This window comes from Giraffa tippelskirchi, chromosome 1, assembly GCF_054371585.1.
Source record: "Giraffa tippelskirchi isolate mGirTip1 chromosome 1, T2T-mGirTip1v1.2.pri, whole genome shotgun sequence".
Classification (NCBI taxonomy): Eukaryota; Metazoa; Chordata; class Mammalia; order Artiodactyla; family Giraffidae; genus Giraffa; species Giraffa tippelskirchi.
The window spans coordinates 173,104,268-173,129,105 of record NC_137275.1 but is presented as its reverse complement, the minus strand read 5'-3'; the positions used below and the strand labels follow the sequence as shown (position 1 = coordinate 173,129,105).

Sequence of the window (24,838 nt, the reverse complement as noted above, 5' to 3'; positions counted from 1 at the left end):
ACCTTCTAGAACTGACACCCAAAAAAGATGTCCTATTCATTATAGGGGACTGGAATGCAAAAGTAGGAAGTGAGGAAACACCTGGAGTAACAGGCAAATTTGGCTGTGGAGTACAGAATGAAGCAGGACAAAGGCTAATAGAGTTCTACCAAGAGAACTCAATGGTCATAGCAAACACCCCCTTCCAACAACACAAGAGAAGACACTACACCTGGACATCAGCAGATGGCCAACACCGAAATCAGATTGATTATATTCCTTGCAGCCAAAGATGGAGAAGCTCTATACAGTCAGCAAAAACAAGACCAGGAGCTGACTGTAGCTCAGATCATGAACTCCTTATTGTCAAATTCAGACTTTACTTGAAGAAAGTGGGGAAAACCACTAAACCATTCAGGTATGACCTCAATCAAATCCCTTATGATTATACAGTGGAAGTGACAAATACATTTAAGGGACTAGATCTGATAGACAGCATGCCTGATGAACTATGGACAGAGGTTCCCAACATTGTACAGGAGACAGGGATCAAGACCATCCCCAGGAAAAAGAAATGCAAATAAGAAAAATGGCTGTCTGAGGAGGCCTTACAAATAGCTGTGAAAAGACAGGAAGTGAAAAGCAAAGGAGAAAAGGAAATATATACCCATTTGAATGCAGAGTTCCAAAGAATGGCAAGGAGATATAAGAAAGCCTTTCACAGTGATCAATTCAAAGAAATAGAGGAAAACAATAGAATGGGAAACACTAGAGATCTTCTCAAGAAATTAGAGATACCAAGGGAACATTTCATGCAAAAATGGGCTCAATAAAGGACAGAAATGGGATGGACCTAACAGAAGCAGAAGATATAAAGAAGAGGTGGCAAGAATACATAGAAGAACTGTACAAAAAAAATCTGCATGACCCAGTTAATCACAATGTTGTGATCACTCACCTAGAGCCAGACATCCTGGAATGTGAAGTCAAGTGGGCCTTAGCAAGCATCACTACGAACAAAGCTAGTGGAGGTGATGGAATTCCAGTCGAGCTATTTCAAATCCTCAAAGATGATGCTGTAAACGTGCTGCACTCAATATGTCAGCAAATTTGGAAAACTCAGCAGTGACCACAGGACAGGAAAAGGTCAATTTTCATTCCAATCCCAAAGAAAGGCAATGCCAAAATGCTCAAACTACCGCACAATTGCACTCTTCTCACATGCTAGTAAAGTAATGCTCAAAATTCTCCAAGCCAGGCTTCAGCAATACGTGAACTGTGAACTTCCAGATATTCAAGCTGGTTTTAGAAAAGGCAGAGAAATCAGAGCTCAAATTGCCAACATCCGCTGGATCATTGAAAAAGCAAGAGAGTTCCAGAAAAACATCTATTTCTGCTTTATTGACTATGCCAAAGCCTTTGACTGTCTGGATCACAATAAACTGTGGAAAATTCTGAAAGAGATGGGAATACCAGACCATCTGACCTGCCTCTTGATAATCTGTATGCAGATCAGGAAGCAACAGTTAAAACTGGACATGGAACTACAGACTGGTTCCAAATAGGGAAAGGAGTATATCAAGGCTGTATATTGTTACTCTGCTTATGTAACTTATATGCAGAGTACATCACGAGAAACGCTGGGCTGGAGGAAGCACAAGCTGGAATCAAGATTGCTGGGAGAAATGTCAATAACCTCAGATATGCAGATGACACCACCCTTATGGCAGAAAGTGAAGAAGAACTAAAGAGCCTCTTGATGAAAGTGAAAGAGGAGAGTGCAAGAGTTGGCTTAAAGCTCAACATTCAGAAAATGAAGATCATGGCATCTGGTCCCATCCCTTCATGCCAAATAGATGGGGAAACAATGGAAACAGTGAGAGACTTTATTTTGGGGGGCTCCAAAATCACTGCAGATGGTGACAGTAGCCATGAAATTAAAAGATGCTTACTCCTTGGAAGGAAGGTTATGACCAACCTAGATAGCATATTAAAAAGCAGAGACATTACTTTGCTGACAAAGGTCCGTGTAGTCAAGGCTATGGTTTTTCCAGTGGTCATGTATGGATGTGACAGTTGGACTTGAAGAAAGCTGAGTGCCGAAGAATTGATGCTTTTGAACTGTGGTGTTGGAGAAGATTCTTGAGAGTCCCTTGGACCGCAAGTAGATCCAACCAGTTCATCGAAAAGGAGATCAGTCCTGGGTGTTCATTGGAAGGACTGATGTTGAAGCTGAAACTCCAATACCTTGGCCACCTGATGCGAAGAGCTGACTCATTTGAAAAGACCTCAATGCTGGGAAAGATTGAGGGCAGGAGGAGAAGGGGACGACAGAGGATGTGTTTGGTGTTGGACAGGGAGGCCTGGTGTGCTGCAGCTCATGGGGTTGCAAAGAATTGGACACAACTGAGCGACTGAACTGAACTGAACTGATGGTCATTCTACTTCTGGTTTTTTGAAAATCTTCAAACTTAAACTATATATTTTTATCATAATCTTACTCACAATGCCAGAGAGGGCTCATTCCTCTCCAATATCCATTCCTCCTTCTGCCTTTAGTAATAATGGACAACTGAGAATATTACTGTCTAACTAGAAACCACACTTACCAGAGTTCCCTGAAGTTATGTGGTCAAGTGAACTGTGTTCTGAATAATTACATGAGTGTTATTAATGTATCAAAGTTCTGGGTTTTCCTTCTACAAAGAAGGGATACCCCTTTTACTCTTCCTTTCTCTCCTTCTCTCTGGCTTAAGCCAGAGCATCATTTTAGACCACAAGGCAGAAGTATGTGTTGGGAAGGCAGAGGAATGTGTTGGAATGGCAGAGGATCTAAATAGAAGGGATGTTTATCACAGACGTCATAGACCTGCCATATTAGCCTTGAACTACAGAAACTCACTCATCTCACATGCTAGCAAAGTAATGCTCAAAATTCTCCAAGCCAGATTTCAATGGTATGTGATCTGAGAACTTCCAGATGTTCAAGCTGGATTTAGAAAAGACCGAGGAACCAGAGATCAAATTGCCAACATTCGCTGGACTATTGAAAAAGCAAGAGAATTCCAGAAAAACATCTACTTTTGCTTTAATGACTACACCAAAGTCTTTGACTGTGTAGATCACAACAAATTGTGTAAAATTCTTCAAGTGATGAGAATACCAGACCACCTGACCTGCCTCCAGAGAAATCGGTATGCAGGTCAAGGAGCAACAGTAGGAACTGGACATGAAACAACAGACTGGTTTCAAATCAGGAAAGGAGTACATCAAGGCTGTATATCGTCACCCTGCTTATTTAACTTACATGCTGAATATATCATGAGAAATGCTGGACTGGATGAAGCACAAGCTGGAATCAAGATTGCTGGGAGAAATATCAAAACTTCAAATATGCAGATGACATCACCTTTATTGCAGAAAGTGAAGATGAACTAAAGAGCCTCTTGATGAATGTGAAAGAAGAGAGTGAAAATTTTGGCTTAAAACTCAACATTTAAAAAACTAAGATCATGGCATCTGATCCCATCACTTCATGGCAAATAGGTGAGGAATCACTGGAAACAGTGAGAGACTTTATTTTGGGGGACTCCAAAATCACTGCAGATGGTAACTGCAGCCATGAAATTAAAAGACACTTGCTTCTTAGAAGAAAAGCTATGACCAACCTAGAGAGCATATTAAGAAACAGAGACATTACTTTACCAACAAAGGTCTATATAGTCAAAGCTATGGTTTTCCAGTAGTCATGTATGGATGTGAGAGTTGGACTACAAAGAAAGCTGAGCACCAAAGTATTGATGCTTTTGAACTGTAATGTTGGAGAAGACTCTTGAGAGTCCCTTGGACTGAAAAGAGATCCAACCAGTCCATCCTAAAGGAAATCAGTCTTGAATATTCACTGGAAGGACTGATGCTGAAGCTGAAACTCCAATACTTTGGCCACCTGATGCAAAGAGCTGCCTTATTGGAAAAGACCTTGATGCTGAGAAAGATTGAAGGTCGGAGGAGAAGGGGATGACAGAGGATGAGATTGTTGGATAGCATCACCAACATGATTGACATCAGCTTAAGCAAGCTCAGGGATTGGGTGATGGACAGGGAAGCCTGGTGTGTTGCAGTCCATGGGGACACAAAGAGCCAGACACAACTGAGTGACTGAAGTGAACTGAACTGAAACTCAGATATAGATACATTAATTCTGCCTTATTTAAGCCACCTTGTTTATAATAGTTTCACTCCTCTTAGTGCAGTTGTACTGGTGTTCAAACCAATCCATTTATCCATTCCTCTGTTGAGAGACATTGAGTTTTCTCTAACTCTCCATTACCACACTAACAATGTTGTATAAAGTTTTCACACATTTGCCCTATGAATCTTTATGAGAGGCTAACCAAGTTGCATACCCAAGAGTAGGATTTATGGGCCATGATTTATAAGAATACCTAATTTGATTAAATTGCCACATGCTTTATAAATGACATTTTGTTGTTGATCATTTGTCTATATTTTCTTCTTCTGAAACATCACCTCAATTCAATTTTATTTTGTTGCACTTATAATGAAACAAAATACAATTTTAAATTGTTTTTCAACGTACAACTTTAATCATTCCAACCCTTACTTGGATTTAAGTTCTATCATCCTCCAGGCAAGAATATTGTAGCTGGTTGCCATGCCCTCCTCTAGGGGAATCTTTCCAACCCAGGGATCAGACTCAGGTCTCCCGCATTGCAAGCAGATTCTTTACTATCTGAACCACAAGGGAAGCCCAAGTTCTATCAGGGGATAACAAAAAAAGACAGAGTAAAGTTGGTGGGAACATATGGAGATGTGATAATTTTCTAAATTAATTTGGTCGGCCAGGAAATGTAGAATGGACTTCAGGTTTGCATCTTATAATGAAACAATGTATAATATGAATATGTTATTTATATGTCAGTTCAGTCACTCAGTCATGTCTGATTCTTTGTGACCTCATGGATACCAGGCCTCTCTGTCCATCACCAACTCCCGGAGTTTACTCAGACTCATGTCCATTGAGTTTGTGATGCCACCCAACCATCTCGTCCTCTGTCATCCCCCTCTCCTCCCACCTTCAATCTTTCTCAGCATCAGGGTCTTTTCAAATGAGTCAGTTCTTCGCATCAGGTGGCCAAAATATTGGAGTTTCAGCTTCAGCATCAGTCCTTCCAATGAATATTCAGGACTGATTTCCTTTAGGATGGACTGGTTGGATCTGCTTGCTGTTCAAGGGACTCTCAAGAGTCTTCTCCAACACCACATTTGAAACCATCAATTCTTTAGCACTCAGCTTTCTTTATAGTTCAGTTCTCACATTCATACATGACTACTGGAAAACCATAGCTTTGACTAGACATACTTTTGTTGGCAAAGTAATGTCTTTGCATTTTAATATGCTGTCTAGGTTGGTCATAGCTTTTCTTCTAAGGAGTAAGTGTCTTTTAATTTCATGGCTGCAGTCACCATCTGCAGTGATTTTGGAACCCAAGAAAATAAAGTCTCTCACTGTTTCCACTGTTTCCCCATCTATTTGCCATGAAGTGATGGGACCAGATACCATGATCTTAGTTTTCTGAATGTTGAGCTTTAAGCCAACTTTTTCACTCTCTTCTTTCACTTTCATCTTCATTTTCTGCCATAAGCGTGGTGTCATCTGTGTATTTGAGGTTTTGATATCACTCCCAGCAATCTAGATTCCAGCCTGTGCTTCATTCAGTCCAGCATTTCTCATGATATACTCTGTATATAAGTTAAATAAGCAGGTTGACAATATACAGTCTTGACATACTCCTTTCCGATTTGGAACCAGTCTGTTGTTCCATGTTCAGTTCCTACTGTTGCTCCTTGACCTGCATACAGATTTCTCAGGAGGCAGGTCAAGTGGTCTGGTATTCTCATCTCTTGAAGAATTTTACACAATTTGTTGTGATCTACACAGTCAAAGGCTTTGGGGTAGTCAATAAAGCAAAAGTAGATGTTTTTTCTGGAATTCTCTTGCTTTTTCAATGATCCAATAGATGTTGACAATTTGATCTCTGTTTCCTCTGCCTTTTCTAAATCCAGATTGAATGTCTGGAAGTTCACAGATCACATACCATTGAAGCCTGGCTTGGAGAATTTTGAGCATTACTTTGCTAGTGTGTGAGATGAGTGCAATTGTGCAGTAGTTTGAGCATCCTTTGTCATTTCCTTTCTTTGGGATTGGAATGAAAACTGACCTTTTCCAGTCCTGTGGCCACTGCTGAGATTTCCAGATTTATGTGTCAGAACAGATAAATTTTATAAACTTTTTAAATTTTAAAACCTGAGTATATGCTCAAGAAGTAATATCTTTTTATCTCATGTTGTTAAAAACTGTGCCTAGTTACCACTGAGAAGAGCTTACTCAAGGAATCATCATAGTACAATGAAGATTTCTGGTTCAGAGGTCATACTGATGAGTTATTCCTTCCTCTTTCACGAAGTGGATGAATGCACTTAACCAAGTCCCTTCCCATGATTAGTCTTTATTTCTCTCCACTGTTCATCAGAGAGGCAGACCAAAAATATCTCTAAGCACATTTGCATGCATGCTTCCCAGTAAAAAATAAAATAAGTATTCGCTAAATCCCAAACACCATGCTAAGGGCTAGCTATCCCACGATAAATGTGATGCATCCTCTCCCTTCAATTATCTTATCATCTAGGGATCAATGAAGTAAAACAAACAGGCAGATATTGGAAAGGCAACCATCTTAAAGATTAACATATTTGATATCAATTGAATGGGGGTGAGCTATATCAAACTATACAGTTTTATATATCAAACACTTCTTTGTCCTGTCTCCTCCCTTTGGACTCACTTCTGCTTCCATCCACAGCTTCATTGAACAGTTCCATGTGAGTCTCAATTCACAGCACAATGACAGCATCTTAATATTATTTGGTAGGTAGGCATGTGCAGCCTCGAAGGGCAGAGGGGCTATCTCAATTAACAAGGATCAGAAGCCAATGTATACTTGCATTTCCCTTTTAATCCTTAAATGGAAAATCTAAAAGACATAGTATAACCTTAGAAAATACAGGCAAAATTGAACTCCAGATGCTCACTGTGGCGATCAATTTGATTCTGCATGCTTATATTGACTTTGTATCCTTTCCTGTTCTACTCTTTTCAGTCCCTCCCTCCAACTTCTTGGGTTCATTGCCAATACACAAGTTCATATTTCAGGTTCTTCATTTGGAATCTTCCAAGCTAAGTGATGAGAGTATAAATAATGAAGGGTTCAACAGCCCTTGTCATCATCTTAGTAACTATTTATCACCTGTATGCCCCTACTAGAATTGAAGTTTCCTGCAAGTATATTTAATGACTATTTCCCTAGTACCTAGTATAGTGTTCCCTATAAACATAGAAGGTGCCTAAAGCATATTAAGTTAAATGAATGAATGACTTATCAGTATTGCAATAACAACACTTTAGTAAAGAAATACCTCAAAAGTTTGTCAAGCAGATGAAACTTTAGATAATCTGGCACGAACAAAAAGGTCATGAGTCTTGATCCTTCTAGATGTGGTCACAGAAGTAGTCAGAGCCAGTGCATATTAAGTCCAAAAGCCTATATGGATAAGGCCAAGGGTTTGCAGAGACGTGAACTATATAGAAGATCATTAAAGACCAGATGAGGCAAAAGATACCTGTGGGAATCCCTGTGTGGATTGAACCAGCTGCCCTAACGCCTAGTAAAAAGTCAATACTAAGACCCACATCCACTAGAACTGACTGATTTCTTTGGGAGAAGTGCTCTTCTGTTGCCTCAGTTTTCTCTTCCATTAAATGGGAAGTGAGAAAGGTTAGACAGAGATCAGACCAGCTCTTAGAAAGGTATCTGGAACATGATAATGGTATGAAAGGGAAACAGAATATATGCCATACATCCAAGTTAGGTCAAATATCAGTCCATATATATTGGATGGTATGTGGGCTGATATTTGATGCATTTTGTATACAATCATTTTAAATAATTTTATTAGGAAACCTAAATTTTATTAGGCACTGCAATGAAAGGACCATTTTAATTAAGTCCTACTTTGCTGCAGTGAAAGGATCATCTTAATTAAGTCCTACTTTCCTTCATTCTATTGACGCAAATAATTATTATAGTTAAAAAGTTCACAAAATAGTAAAAGTAAACTATTAATCTAATTATCTCATTTTTACAACCCACATCACAAACCTACTAGCATTTAGGAAACAAAGCAATGTTTCTGGTAAAGTTTGTATTGGGAAGCTAATTGGTTCACACTTAACTTTCTCAGGGGATGTTTCCTCCCTTTCAATGGCTCTGCTACTGCTAAGTTGCTTCAGTCGTGTCCGACTCTGTGCGACCCCATAGACGGCAGCCCACCAGGCTCCGCTGTCCCTAGGATTCTCCAGGCAAGAATACTGGAGTGGGTTGCCATTTCCTTCTCCAGTGCATGAAAGGGAAAAGGGAAAGTGAAGTCGCTCAGTCATGTCCGACTCTTAGCGACCCCATGGACTGTAGCCTACCAGGCTCCTCTGTCCGTGGGATTTTCCAGGCAAGAGTACTGGAGTGGGGTGCCATTGCCTTCTCCCTTCAATGGCTCAGTGTCTCCAAATTTTCATCAGAGGTGCTAATACTGGGAGCTAGAGAGAAGAGGATTAACTCCTTGATAGTCTGATCATGAAGCAGGCCTCTGTGTCTCATGCCTGCAGTATCACACTGAGCTGCAGTTGCAAATGGGTTCTGATCACTGGGCCATGGGCTGGCAGCTTCTGACTGAGCCTCGCTGGAAGGAGAAAGTCACACTGGAAGGAAATTTTCATGTCATTAGTGGCCTCGGTTATGACTCAGATAGAGGCAACCGAATAGATATTTTTAGGACTCTGGGAGAGCCTCTAATATCATGACTTCATGCCTAAAGACTAGTTTCCTTTTTTTTTTAAACAATAAATATTAATTCATTCAATCATAAATCTTCACATCAGTACTGCCCCAGGGCCATTCAGTGCTTATAAAAAGCTTCTATAGGAAACTCCTATAGGGGATGACAGAGGATGAGATGATTGGATGGCATCACCAACTCCATGGACATGAGTTTGAGCAAGCTCCTGGAGTTGGTGATAGACAGGGAAGCCTGGCATGCTGCAGTCCATGGGGTTGCAAAGAATCAGTCACAACTGAGCAACTGAACTGAACTGAATTGATAGGAAACTTCGTGTAATAAAAGTTGTGGAAAGTTCTGATTTTACAAATGAAAAGAGGCAATTCCTGTCTTTGTCCATATGGGAAACTCATCTCCTTTGAGCCCCACTTGGAGGCCCACAATGATTTGCCATTATCCTCTGTATTGAGGCAAATTTCCTACTTTTTGCTCCATATACTTTGATCACTATTGTCTTGGAATGAATGAACATTTTTTTCTCATTATTACCTTTTTATACCCTACTCCTTTATACCTTTGTACGTTGTCTCACAAACCCTGCCTGAGACCATGCTGATTCCCACTGCTCCAGCAATTCTAACCAGCTTGAGGGTTGTCTAAAGTTGGCATAGCATAATGTTTCTCCCTTCTATGCCTTTTCACAAAATGCTCCCTCTTTCTGGAATGTTCTTCCCTTCACTCTCCCCATTCCCCATGCAGAACTCATTCCTATTTATCACTTGGACTCAGGAAGATGGGTCAGTTAGGAAAAGCCTCCCAACTCCTATCTGACTTCTGAATGTAGGTCTGTGTGTTCATGTCTCTTACCTTCCAGACAATACATTAATTCTCTTAGAATAAAAGAGTGAATTCTGCTCCAATGAGAATATGTTCTCTTATTAACTGTTTAATTTCAAATGCAATTGTGCAAACCTAAAGACTTTATAGGTAAATGAGCATTAGTTACTGCTGCTACTGCTGCTAAGTCACATCAGTCGTGTCCGACTCTGTGCGACCCCATTGACGGCAGCTCACCAGGCTCCTCCGTCCTTGGGATTCTCCAGGCAAGAGTAGTGGAGTGGGGTGCCATTGCCTTCTCCACATTAGTTACTATAACACACAATTCTAAACACCTAAACAGTTATTATCTTTTCTACTGGCTCCTGAATAGACAAAAAACCAAGGCTGAAACTCAGCAGGTATGCACTGATATTGAACTACCTCATTCCAGTTGGTTAAAGCTGACATCCTGATCCTGATTGTCACCCCTACCATTGTCTTGGCTGCCATGATACAGCAGCTTTAGATACATCCAAGAGTCCTCCTTTAGCTAAAGGATTATAGCCTGGGCCAGTAGCGGGGCTCCAGCATCCAGCCCCAGGGTTCCTTCAGGTGTCTGTTCCAATTGGCTGTTGTCTTACTTCTTGTGGGGCTTCCCTGACAGTTCAGTTGGTAAAGAATCCGCCTGCAATGCAGGAGACTCTGATTCAATTCCTGGGTCAGGAAGATCCCCTGGAGCAGGGATAGGCTACCCACTACAGTATTCTTAGGCTTCCTTCATGGCTCAGCTGGCAAAGAATCTGCCTGCAATGCAGGAGACCTGGATTCAGTTCCTGGGTTGGGAAGATCCCCTGGAGAAGAGAAAGGCTATCCATTCCAGTATTCTGGCCTAGAGAATTCCATGGACTGTATAGTACATAGGTCACAAAGAGTCGGACACAACTGAGCTACTTTCACTTTTACTTTTTGCTATCAGATATTTTAAATATCCGATTGTGCTGATCATCAAACACATCCAAGTTCCAAAGGAACAACTACCAGAATACTCTGACAGGTATAATGCACAAACACAAGCCTGAATGTGACTAAAAAATCAAATTTGCAGTTTGAAAGATATTTAATGTGGCATTGTGTCATATGCGGATGACACCACCCTTATGGAAGAAAGTGAAGAAGAACTAAAGAGCCTCTTGATGAAGGTGAAGGAGGAGAGTGAAAAAGTTGGCTTAAAGCTCAATGTTCAGAAAACTAAGATCATGGCATCTGGTCCCATCACTCCATGGGAAATAGATGGGGAAACAGTGGAAACAGTGTCAGACTTTACTTTTTTGGGCTCCAGAATCACTGCTGATGGTGACTGCAGCCATGAAATTAAAAGACGCTTACTTCTTGGAAGGAAGGTTATGGCCAACTTAGATAGCATGTTTAAAAGCAGAGACATTACTTTGCCAACAAAAGTCCGTCTAGTCAAGGCTATGGTTTTTCCAGTGGTCATGTATGGATGTGAGAGTTGGACGGTGAAGAAAGCTGAGCGCCGAAGAATTGATGCTTTTGAACTGTGGTGTTGGAGAAGACTCTTGAGAGTCCCTTGGACTGCAAGGAGATCCAATCGATCCATCCTAAAGGAGATCAATCCTGGGTGTTCATTGGAAGGTCTGATGTTGAAGCTGAAGCTCCAATACTTTGGCCACCTCATGCGAAGGGTTGACTCATTGGAAAAGACCCTAATGCTGGGTAGGATTGGGGGCGGGAGGAGAAGGGGACGACAGAGGATGAGATGGTTGGATGGCGTCACCGACTCGATGAACATGGGTTTGGGTAGACTCCGGGAGTTGGTGATGGACAGAGAGGCCTGGCGTGCTGCAATTCATGGGGTTGCAGAGAGTCAGACACTACTGAGCTGAACTGAACTGAACTGTGTCATAAGCCTAAGGGATCAAAGGGTCATGTTCAAACTACCAAGGAAAGGCATATAGGATTGGGAAAATCAGTATTTCAAATTCAACATTTGAAATGATTTAACTGAATTTCCAAATAGGATAAATACCTTTCATTACCAGAAACTTTTATTTACTGCAGTAGCAGTCCACATGCATAGGTGTTAAAGCACGTTTTTGTTTAGTATTTTAGTGTTTAATAGCTTGTCAAATGCATATTGAGCTTCTGTGAATTTAGATGTGTATATGTAGGAGATAATATTAATAATTATATTTGGGGCAGCCCCAACATGGTACTTAATTGGCTTAATAAAGGATAGCGATGAAAGTAGAAGTGGAGGCAAGATGAGACACACAAAGTGTGTAAAGATGACATCGAGTCATATAATGTTTCTAATTGATGTCTTGGTATGAATTAATTATGATTCTTATACTGATTGACTCCAGAAGTTCAAATGGTTCGTTAAGAGAAGAAATGTATCTCAGAGCATTGGAGAGAAAAAGAGAGCACACCAAATGGGTCTCTAGATCTAACATAAGAAAACGGTATGTGAGAATGACTGATCAGCTATTATTGGCCATTTTCGTACCAGACACAGAAAGCTGCCTCTGAATCTTTCTGCCGTAGAATCACTATCACTTGCCAAAATAGAAAACTGTAATACATCGATTTTACTTAGGCCTAATATTTTATACATATAGATATTGCATAGGGCCTCTACATGTAAAAAACAATGCCTTTTAGAAAGCCCTGGAAGCAGACTCTAGATGGACTTTAGGATTCTCCTAAATCATGCGTGTATTCCAATTCCACATTTATCTACGTCGTGTTCTCAAATTTACAGGAAACTGATTTCTTCATTTAAGGAAGGAAGGAAGGGAAAGAGGGAAAAAAGGGGGAGAGAAGGAGGGAGGAAAGAAGATAAACCCTCATTCAGGGTAATATAACAGTAAAGATTAGCATTAAAACAACCCTCTTCCATTCCACTGTCATCCACGCCCCCATAATCTCCACACCCACCTCCCCACTTGTGCCCCTACAGACACCAACACACACAGTGTTAACAATGCACCTTTAAGGAAATGTTATTTTTACAGCTTATGGCAACAGATCATTTAAGAATGCCTTTCCTTTGCAGTCGTTTAAAATTCTTAGATTTCTACCCCCATTTTCTGATGGTATTAAAGCCATAGATTATATAGTAAAATGAACAAAAATGTCAAAACATTTTTAAAAGTTAAAATTTCAGACCTTTCCATATTGTATTAATAGACAAGTCAAAGTACGACAAGTCAAAGTACAACTTTGAAATTTGCCAAGAATTTTAAATAAAAATGAATGATTCTTTTTAAAAATGTTATAAATGGAAAAGATAAAACAATTCTTAATTATCATTCTCAATTATTCTTCCTCTCTATCATTTAAAGACAAGCAACCTAAAATATAGCCATAGATTGTAAAACATTTATATTTAATTCAGGAACTTACCTGATACATACAACATTGAATAATTTTTTTCAAGGAATCAATGTACATTATCTTATTTTTAACCAAATGCATGTACTTTAGATTTCTTTACCACAGATACATTTGTTTCCACTTAGATAAATATACCTGTTCTCTTATTGCACCCATACTGTCACTGACAAGAGGAAAAGACAAAGAGATGTGAAAACCACTCTTAAGATTCTGTTCTTTTTCTACTTGAAATGTATTACTGGCCTTCCGAGTATAAGCCTAATGCTTAGTGTTTTTTTCCAGGCTTAGGCAATCTTCTAGGAAGAAGTTTCTTCTGGTTGCAAACCAAAAGCAAAACTATCCTTGCTACTTAATCCTATTATTTATTGTTCAGCTCAAAATCTTTTGTCACCATGAATAACTTGGGCCTTTTACTTTTGGACTTCCAAAGCAATCCAATTTGTGAATACTTTCGGCCCGGTTTGAAAAGTTTGATGGCTGTAAGGCAAGTATGTTAACCAAAGCAGAAGAGAAAGAGATAAAGGATGAGTATGGATGGTTTTCAAAATTGGAGGAAGCTGACTAAATGAACACAATCACCCCTGCCTTTAAAAATCTCTGGGTTAGGAGAACCTCTTAACTGTAGTTTAACTCTTAATGAATTCAAGGTTTGTGTGTGTGTGTGTGTGTGTGTGTGTGTGTGTGTTTTGCAGAAATTCTGAACAAGGCCATTTTGGGGACTGAATGTATCCTCCCAAAAGTCACGTGATGAAGCCCTAATCTCCAAGGGATTAGGAAGTGGAGTCTTTGGGGGATAATTAGGTTTAGATGAAGTCTTAGGATGTGGTCCTCATGATGGAATTTGTGTCCTTATAAGAGGAGACCAGAGAGCGCTCACTCTCTCTCTCTTCCTCCCTCTCTCCCCTGTGTGAGGATATAACAAGGAGCCAGTTGTCTTTAAGCCTGGAAGAGGATCCTCACCAGAACCTGACCCATACTGGCACCCTGACCTCAGACTTACCAGCTTCTGGAACAGTGAGAAATAAGTATCTCATTTAAACCACCCAGTCTGAGGGGTATTTTCGTTTCTTCTTTTTAAATAGCTGCCCAAGGTGACCAGACACCAACGACCAAGAACAAAACTTCATTACTTTAACATATAATAGAAGTCTTTATGGTGTACATATAGTGACACCTTTAAAGATAGGGAATCTAACAGTCTTCCTGTCCCCTACACTCTTTCCTCCAGGTTCTCACTGGTGCTAATTCTTTACTATAAACACACTTTATTCACTTCTACATAATCTAATCTTACTCACCAATTAAGTCCAACTAAAGTATCTTCTCTCAAGAGACTTTCCTTCACTCAATATACCTGGCCTCTATCTGTGCCTCTCTCAATATACTTATTTGTTCCAAAAGTACTTACTGAGTGGCAACTACAGTTTGGTTAGTATCCTCTAGGATGGCTCTCATGATATGCTCCTCATCTCTAGTATAATCCCCTACCCTAAACTTAGGGCCACACCTTGTGGCTTGTTTCTAACAAATAGAGTAAAGTGAGAGTGAGAGGTGTCGTTGATGAGACTAGGTTCAAAAAGATGTGGCTTTTATCTTGCACACTCTCCCTGATCTCTGACTCACGTGCTCCAAGGGGAGCCAGCTGCCACGAGCTGCTCTTGGAAACACCCAGGAGGCAAGGAACTCAGTCTAGTAACCTGTGAGAAATTGAATCCTGCCGATAACAACATAAGACATCTACATCTCTGCCTCACAAAAACTGTGAGATAATAAATCTTTGTTCTTTTAAGCTGTTAGGTTTTGGGGTAATTTGCTATACATCAACAGATAACTAAAACATACATCTAAGCAGACTAATAGAAAATCATCAGTTTTTTTAGTATTGTTATCTCTATATTCGTATGACTTTCACTTGCTGTTAGGTTGTAGACATCTTTAAAACACAACTCTTCTTTGATGAAATAATGAGTATAAACATGAGAGTGTTTATAATGTTCACAAAAACGCCTTCCTTCACCCAGCCCACCAAAGTAAACCCTGCAGTTGCCAACTCAGTTTTCTCCCTTTTCACCTCCTCCTCCAACCACCTTTTTCTACCACCACCACCCCAAAAGTACCTGCTGCTGCTAAGTCACTTCAGTCGTGTCTGACTCTGTGTGACCCCATAGACAGCAGCTTGCCAGGCTCCTCCATCCCTGGGATTCTCCAGGCAAGAATACTGGAGTGGGTTGCCATTTCCTTCTCCAGGGCAAAAGTACCTATTTCACTTTTATTTAAAGAGTAGACTATTTTTTTACTCAAAGATTTTGTAATGCTACACCAAAGAAGGGCAAGTGGCAGGGATCTGTGAGGTTGAAAGAGCAAGGGAAAGGACCTAAGCAAAAATACTAAAGGGTTGGAGGAAGGAAAGCAAGGCTAGAATGTAAGTCAACTAGCTGAGACCACAGAGGAAGAGTTTTGTTAGTATTTGATAAGGAAGATGTGTTTAAAAAGAAGAACAAAGAGAATACAGTACAACAGCAATAGCAAGCCCCTGTTCAGACTGTGATCCTACATCTAAACAATGGACCTTTTTCCATATTCTCAGTTCTTATTCCTCCAATCCACAGGTATTTATTCAGTGCACTCTGCTTTCATGAAGCTTACATTCTGGGGGGAAACTGAAACCAAATCAATAAAATATTGATTTATGATACAATTATACACACATATCTTTTTACCTTTTGCTGCAACCAATATATTTCTTTTACATATTAGAAGATATATGTGTATATATATGTAAAATTTATGTATGTATGACATCTTATGACTGTATTTGTATAAATATGAATATGTTAATATTATATCATTCCTTTAACCTAAATGTTCACAATTTTCTTCTGATTTTAAAATAAACTTAAACATTTTCGAAGGTCCTTAAAAGTCCTGTGGGCCCTCATAACTGTGTCTACTGCTTACAAATTGGTCTTGACTACCTAAAGGAATGACTTTTGACTTGAATTCTGAAGGATGAGTAGTTGCCTAAAGCAGTATTTCTCAATTTTCAAATTACATGGAGTATTGTTAAATTGCAGATTCAGATTCCCAATGTCTAGGCTGGAGTCCAAGATTCTGAATAGCTAAAATTCCTAAGAGATGCTACTGGTATAGGGACAAAACTTTAAATAGTAAGGAACTAGAACTATGTTGTCCAATATAATAGCTACCAGCCACATGAGCCTATTTAAATTTTCATTTCAATTAATTAAACTAAAATAAAATAAAAAATTCTATTCTTTAGTTGCACTAACTACATTTCAAGTGTTCAATAGGCATGTGCAGTTATTGTCTACCTTATTAAACAGAACATTTATATAACAACAGAAAGTTCTTTGGGACATAACTGATATAGAGAGTAAAGTCAGGGGAGGAAATTCAATTTTGGTAAAGAAGTACAGGGGGCAACCAAGTAGGATGAGCCATATAAATGAAGGCTATCAAGCCAAATAAAGGAATATATTTTTGTAAAATAAAACAACATCACAGGCTTAAATAAAATAAGGTCATTTCAAGTCAATCTATTTCTCTATTTCTAGTTTAACCACTGCCACGAACATATTTCTTATTACAGTACTTCTAATAAATATTCAGTTTTAGAATAAGGTTGCCCATAGGTGTGCTCTCAGATGACCCCTAGATAGAAGTTTAATTTGACTAAATGATTAGACTTCAAGCTTCTGTTTTAGATACGTGAATTCAGAGCAGAGATAAATGAAACCAATGGCAACTCATATGTGTGCATGCATGGGTGTGTGTTTAAAGCTTCCTCTTCTTAACTCTGTTTTAAGAAAGCTAATGTCCTTTCTGATGGAAGTGAAATGACTGGTCCCTATCAGCAGTCTTTGTGACTTCTCTTGCTCATGTACCACATTTGTGCTACAGATGTGCTATGCTGATGAAGTATTTTTTTACTTGGTGGCTCATTTACTTAATTGCAAACCTTTCTCTTTTAAAGTTTGCAAAGAGAATCAGAACTGAAGAGGAAAATGCATTTGATGTGGTCAAAATAACAGGACATATACAGAGCATTTGTCTCTCTAATTGCCCATGCTCTATGTTTTGATCTAAAGCCAGGACCTAACCATATAGAAAGTTTGGTCCACAACTCCTGAGAAGCACAATGAACAACAAAACTAACCCTTAAGGTTGCTAGGATCTCAGATTAGCTTAGCTTGAACATCTCCCTGTGCTGCTGATTGTTTTTATGTTAAACATCCCCTGATGATGAGGTACTAATTTTATTTTTCTCATACGGCTCATTAAATTCAGCACAAATAATGAAACCCAAAGGCTTTGTGTTTTCATAGTGTCAAGTAAATCTGATCACTTTACAGTCCATCAACTTTAAAGATTTTGAGTGAGGATTGGTCCTGCTGGGAGAAAAAAAAATATATTCTTTCTAAATAAAATCCAAAGGAATATGATACCACACTTTGGCTGCAGGACAGGTGTGAACACAAAGAACGCACTCTCTCCCAGCTTAAAGTGCATCTGGCTGGGAACTACTGCTGAAGCCTCTTCAATTTATCACTAAAATACCTATGAAGAAACAGAACAAGATGAAAATTCACACCTTCCAAAAATGAAGACTCAAAGAAAACCTATTACTTAACTCTGGAATTTGCAACTGCTTCTCAGCTCTATGTGCTATATTAAGAAAAATGCACTTAGAGCTTTACAAGCAATGTTTTATGAAACAGAAAATAAATAGGGTAAGAAGTCATTTCACCTCTCTTCACTGTGTGCTCCATGCCAAATAACAAAACCAGGTGTACATTCATTTAGTTTTACAGGCAAACAGAAGACTCTACCACCTATCATTAATCTTCCTACATCCATTTCAGTACTGAAATTGTACAAAGTAAAAATATACGTGTGCTTGGTTGAGGGGACATTGGATAAGAGAAAAAGCCTCCCTCATCCTCATGCCATTATACAAAGTGAATACCTCCTAGACATTGATAATTGCAGTGCAAGTTCTATATAGCTATTATTGCTTAAGCCAGTATTAAAAAGAGAACGTGCTTTGGCCAAACCTAGAAACTATGCTGCGTACATAGGAACAAATGCAGTTAATAGAAACTGTCTCTGAGAAAGCCCAGACATTGGATACTAGAAAAACACTTTATAGGAACTGTAATAAATATAATCAAGAGTTAAAGGATATTATGGACAAAGAATAATAGTAAACCATGAAAATATGTCTTATTGGATAAGACTATCAATAAAGAGACAGAAATTTAAAAAAAAAATAGAAACTATGTAGTTGATATCTACATTGTCTAAAATAAAAATTTCACTAAAATTGCTTTACAGTAGAACTGAGACAGTAGAAGGAAAAATCAGTGAACTTAAAGACATGTCTTTGAGATTATATGGTCAGAGGAGCAAAGAGACAAAAAAAAAAAAGAAGGGAAATTAAAAGGTGGGGGAGAGAGAGAATATTTGAAGGCATAATGGCCATAAGCTTCTCAAATTGAATGAAAAACTATAACCTATACATCCTAGAACCTTCAAAACATCCAAGCAGGATATACTTAAAGAGATTCACACCAAGACGCATCATTATTAAGCTGTCAAAAGATGAAGATGAAGAGAGAACCTGAAAGCAGCAAGAGAGAAGCATACTGTTAAGGGAGCAGCAAAAAGACCAGCAACTGCTTTCTCAACAGAAACCATTGAGGACACAAGCCAGTAGGATGGCATATTCAAATACTAAAAACAAGCCAAAACAAAATAATCTGTCAACTAAAAATTCTATATCCAGTGAAAATATCTTTAAAAAAGAATAACACATGTACACCCATGGTGGATTCATGTCAATGAACGGCAAAAAAAAAAAAAAAAAAGAAAAGTTGAAAGAAAGATAAAAAAAAAAAAGAAATCATAAAAAAATGAATAACAAATTGATACATTTTCACATAAACAAAAGTTGAGAATTTGTTGCTAGTAGACCTGTCCTAAAGCTGGTTTTAGAAAAGGCAGAGGAACCAGAGATCAAATTGCCAACATCCGCTGGATCATCGAAAAAGCAAGAGAGTTCTAGAAAAAACATCTATTTCTGCTTTATTGACTATGCCAAAGCCTTTGACTGTATGGATCACAATAAACTGTGGAAAATTCTGAAAGAGATGGGAATGCCAGACCATCTGACCTGTCTCTTGAGAAAGCTGTATGCAGGTCAGGAAGCAACAGTTAGAACTGGACATGGAACAACAGACTGGTTCCAAATAGGAAAAGGAGTACGTCAAGGCTGTATATTGTCACCCTGCTTATTTAACTTCTATGCAGAGTACATCATGAGAAACGCTGGGCTGGAAGAAACACAAGCTGGAATCAAGATTGCAGGGAGAAATATCAATAACCTCAGATATGCGGATGACACCACCCTTATGGCAGAAAGTGAAGAACTAAAGAGCCTCTTGATGAAGGTGAAAGAGGAGAGTGAAAAAGTTGGCTTAAAGCTCAACGTTCAGAAAACTAAGATCATGGCATCTGGTTCCATCACTTCATGGGAAATAGATGGGGAAACAGTGGAAACAGTGTCAGACTTTATTTTTTTGGGCTCCAGAATCACTGCTGATGGTGACTGCAGCCATGAAATTAAAAGACGCTTACTTCTTGGAAGGAAGGTTATGGCCAACCTAGATAGCATATTTAAAAGCAGAGACATTACTTTGCCAACAAAAGTCCGTCTAGTCAAGGCTATGGTTTTTCCAGTGGTCATGTATGGATGTGAGAGTTGGACGGTGAAGAAAGCTGAGCGCCGCAGAATTGATGCTTTTGAACTGTGGTGTTGGAGAAGACTCTTGAGAGTCCCTTGGACTGCAAGGAGATCCAATGAATCCATCCTAAAAGAGATCAATCCTGGGTGTTCATTGGAAGGTCTGATGTTGAAGCTGAAACTCCAATACTTTGGCCACCTCATGCGAAGGGTTTACTCATTGGAAAAGACCCTAATGCTGGGTAGGATTGGGGGCGGGAGGAGAAGGGGACGACAGAGGATGAGATGGTTGGATGGCATCACCGACTCGATGGACATGGATTTGGGTAGACTCTGGGAGTTGGTGATGGACAGAGAGGCCTGGCGTGCTGCAATTCATGGGGTCGCAAAGAGTCGGACACGACGGAGCGACTGAACTGAACTGCGACCTGTCCTAAAAGAAATGCTAAAGGGAATCCTTTAGACTTGAAAGGACATAAGCAGTAAGTCAAATATTCAAAATGAAATAAAGAATATTGGTAAAATAATTACAGAAATAGATATAAAGTCATTATGTATTTTTGTTTATAACTCCTTTTTTGTATGTGATTTTAAAAAAAGTGCATAAACAATATTAAATCTATATTAATGAGTTCAGTAATATAATTTGTGACCATAATAACATAAAAGGGGTGCTAGGGCCATATTAAGGCAAAGTTTATATATACTATTACAATTAAGTTGGTATTAACCTGAGTTGATAGTTGTAAATTAACATCCTCACTGTAATCAGCACAATCCTAAAAAATAACAATATATAGCAAAAGAAATTAAAGTGAATTAAAATAATACAAATAACTAACCAAAGAAGGAAATAATGGAAGAACTGAGGAACAAAAAATATATAAGGTACATAGAAAACAAATAGTAAAATGGCAGACATAAATTCTTCCTTATCAGTAGTCACATTAATAATAATGTTATTATCAGTAAATAAACAATAAATATATTAAATTTTCCAATTAACTGGTAGCATATCAGAATCGATTTAAATGTGTTTAAAAAACATATCATCTAACTAAAATGTCTATAAGAGACTCACTTTTAATGCAAGAGATAAATTATTTGAAATAAAAAGGGCTGAAAAAATATTCCATGCAAACAACAACAAAAAGAGTTGAAGTGTCTGTACTAACATCAGACAAAACAGGCTTGAAGACAAACATCGATTTGACAGACAAAAATTATGTAAGAGGGTTAATTCATCAAGAAGATACACACATGAACATGACAACAGACTCAAAAATATATAAAGCAAAAACTGTTCGAACTGAAGGGAGAAATTGCCAGTTCAAAAATTATAGTCAGACATTTCAGTAACCCAATTTCAATAATGAACAGACAAACTAGACAAAGATTAGCAAAGAAATATAAGACTTCAACAACATTATATCACCTATACTTGTATCACCTATACCTAACATAGCTAAAACATTTCTCACAACAGCAAGGTACATATTCTTCTCAAGTGCATTCAGTTCAGTCGCTCAGTCATCTCTGACTATTTGCAACCCCATGGACTGCAGCATGCCAGGTTTCCCTGTCTATCACCAACTCCTGGAGCTTTCTCAAACTCATGTCCTTTGAATCAGTGATGTCATCCAAACATCTCATCTTCTGTCGTCCCATTCTCCTCATGCCTTCAATCTTTCCCAGAATCAGTGAAAATCGCTCAGTTGTGTCCAACTCATTATGACCCCATGGAATAGTCCATGGAATTCTCCAGGCCAGAAAACTGGAGCGGGTAGCCGCTCCCTTCTCCAAGGGATCTTCCCAATTGAGGGATTGAAACCAGGTCTCCAGCATTGCAAGTGGATTCTTTACCAGCTGAGCCACCAGGGAAGCTCTCCCAGCATCAGGGTCTTTCCTAATGAATCAGTTCTTTGCATCAGGTGGCCCAAAGTATTGGAGCTTCAGCTTCAGCATCAGTCCTTCCAATGAATATTCAGGACTCATTTCCTTTAGGATTGACTGGTTTGATTTCCTTGCAATCTAAAGGACTCTTAAGAGTGTTCTCCAACAGCAAAGTTGAAAAGCATCAATTCTTTGGCACTCATCTTTCTTTCTGGTCCAACTCTCACATCCATACATGACTACCGGAAAAACCATAGCTTTGACTATACAGACCTCTGTCAGTAAAGTAATATCTCTGCTTTTCAATATGCTGCCTATGTTTGTCATATGCTTTCTTCCAAGGAGCAAGTGTTTTTTAATTTCACAGCTGCAGTCACCATCTACAGTTATTTTGGAGCCCAAGAAAATAATGTCTGTCACTGTTTCCATTGTTTCCCCTTCTATTTGCCATGAAGTGATGGGACCGGATACTGTGGTCTTTGTTTTTTGAATGTTGAGTTTTAAGCCAGCTTTTTCACTCTCCTCTTTCACTTTCGTCTTCTTTAGTTCCTCTTAGCTTTCGGCAGAAAGCATTTTGTCATCTGTATATCTGAGGTTACTGATATTTCTCCTGGCAATCTTGATTTCAGCTTGCACTTCAGCCAGCCCGGCATTTTGCATGATGTATTCTGCATATAAGCTAAATAAGCAGGGTGACAATATACAACTTTGTTGTACTCCTTTCCCAATTTGGAACCAGTCCATTGTTCCATGTCCAGTTCTAACTGTTGCTTCTTGACCTGATTTCTCAGTAAGCAAGTAATGTGGTCTGGTATTCCCATTAAAATATTACTAAAAATAGATCACAATGGGCCATAAAATGAATCCCATGAATTTAAAAATACGGTAATCATACAAGTATGTTCTCCAACTATGATAGAATAAAATTAGAAATCAACAGCAAAAAAAAAAAGGAAATGGGGAAATATACATACATATATTAAACATATTAAACATATTAAACATATATTAAGCATATTAAACATAGCATATTAAACAACACAATGGGACAACCTCTTGAATACTCAGTGGGATAAACAGATTACAAGAAAAACTAGAAACATTTTGAATGAATGGCAACAAAATAAACCCAAATTTATGAAATACAGATTAAACAGTGGTCAAAGAGCTTATAGCTCTCAATATCTATGTTAAAAAAGAACAAAAATCTCCAGTCAATATTTAGCTTTCCACTTTAAGAAAACTAGAAAAAGAAGAATAAATTTAATCCAAACTAAGGAGAAGGAAGGAAATAGCAAACTGTAGAGCAGGAATAAATAGAGATTCAAAGAAGCAAGAGAGAGAGTAAACAAAATCAAAATCAGTTCTTTGAAAAGATCAACAAAACTGACAAAGCTTTAGCTAGCCTCACTGAGATAAAAATGAGAAAAGACTAAAGTCAGTAGTATCAAGAATTAAAGTAAGGATATTTGTCATTACAGAAATTAAAGGATTATAAGGAGCTAGTATTATATGATCAACAGACTAGATAACCTACAAGAATTGAACACATTTTTCAAAATCCCAACTAATATGACTCAAGAAAAAGAAAAAAGAAAATCTAAATGGACCCACAAAAAGTAAAGAAATGAATTATTAATCAAAAAACTTCTGATAAAAGCTCAGAATAAAGTGTCTTCACTGGTGAATTCTACCAAACATTTAAATAATTAATGGTAATTCTCCCCAAACTCTTCCAAAACATACAAGAGGAGGGAATACCTCCTAACTTATTCCATGGGGTCATTATTACCAAAGAAGACAGAGATAGCACAAGGAAAGAAAAGGACAGACCACTAATTTTCATGAATATACACATGAAAATCATCAGCATAACATTAGCAAATCAAATACCTCAGTTTATTAAAAGAATTAAACACCATGACCAAGTGAGATTTACCTCAGCAATGCAAGAACAGGTCCAATACAATATCAATCAACATAATATACCTTTTAATACAATGAAGAGGAAAAAACCCATATGATCATCTCGATAGAGAAATCATTTGACAAAATACAACACTTCCATGATAAAAACATTGAACAAACTAAGAAAAAAAAGGACTTTCTCAACTGATAAAGAGCATATATGAAATAAACCTATATCTAATATCATAGTTAACAGTGAAAACCTAACAGCTTTCCTTTAAGATCAAGACCAAGACAAGGATGTCCACTCTCATTTCTTCAACACTGTATTAGAAGTTCACACCAGGGCAGTTAAGCAAGATAAAGAGATAAAAAGTTTGGAGAGAAAGAAGTAAAACTACCTATATGAATATGATTATAAATAAAAGATCTACTAGGAATTGTGCAGATGGCATAATCTTTGTATACAGAAAAATCTAAAAAATCTACTTTAAAAACTTATAGAACTAACACCCTAGTTCAGCAAAGCTGCAGAATAAAGATAAATGCAAAAATAATTGTATATCTATGTATAAGCAATGAATATTCTGAAAATAAAATTAAGAAAACAATTCCTTTAAAATAGAATCAAAATATCAAAATATTTAGGAGTAAATTTAGCCAATAATGTGTAAGATATGTAGAAAACTATAAAATATTGTTAGAAACTGAGGAAGACCTAAATATGGAAATACTATGTTCACTGATTAGAAGACTTAATATTGTTAATATGGCAATACTCCCTAATTTATTTTCATAGTGAATGTACTTTCTAACTTAATTAACTATTTTTTTTCTGGAAAAGAATAAGTTGATCCTAAAATGGATAGGCAATTGCAATGGCACATGATAGGCAAAGAATCTTCAAAATAAAATACAAAGTTGCAGGACTCATGGTTTCCTATTTCAAAACTTAATACATAGCTATTGTAATCAAAATATCATAGTACTAGAATAAAGACAAACAATAATCAATGGAATACAATCAAGAATCCAGAAATAAACCGATACATCACTGATCAGATGATTTTCAACAAGGTTACCAAGACCATTTACCAAGGAAAGAATAGTCTTTTTAACAAATGCTGCTTGAAGTGACTTAGCAGCAGC

General features: G+C 38.0%; 1 long non-coding RNA gene across 8 annotated transcripts in view; it reads right to left on the bottom strand.

Annotated features, from left to right (window-relative positions):
- The window catches only part of LOC145512531 (uncharacterized), a 1,082,988-nt gene that overhangs the window by 455,858 nt on the left and 602,292 nt on the right, over positions 1-24,838 (bottom strand). Inside the window, exon 13 of one of the 8 annotated variants that reach the window (XR_014058629.1) lies at positions 15,715-17,703. The exons of the other annotated variants lie outside the window; for them this stretch is intronic. This is a non-coding gene — a long non-coding RNA (uncharacterized LOC145512531). Of the gene's footprint in view, positions 1-15,714; positions 17,704-24,838 lie in introns of those variants that run through there. 8 annotated transcript variants of the gene reach the window in all.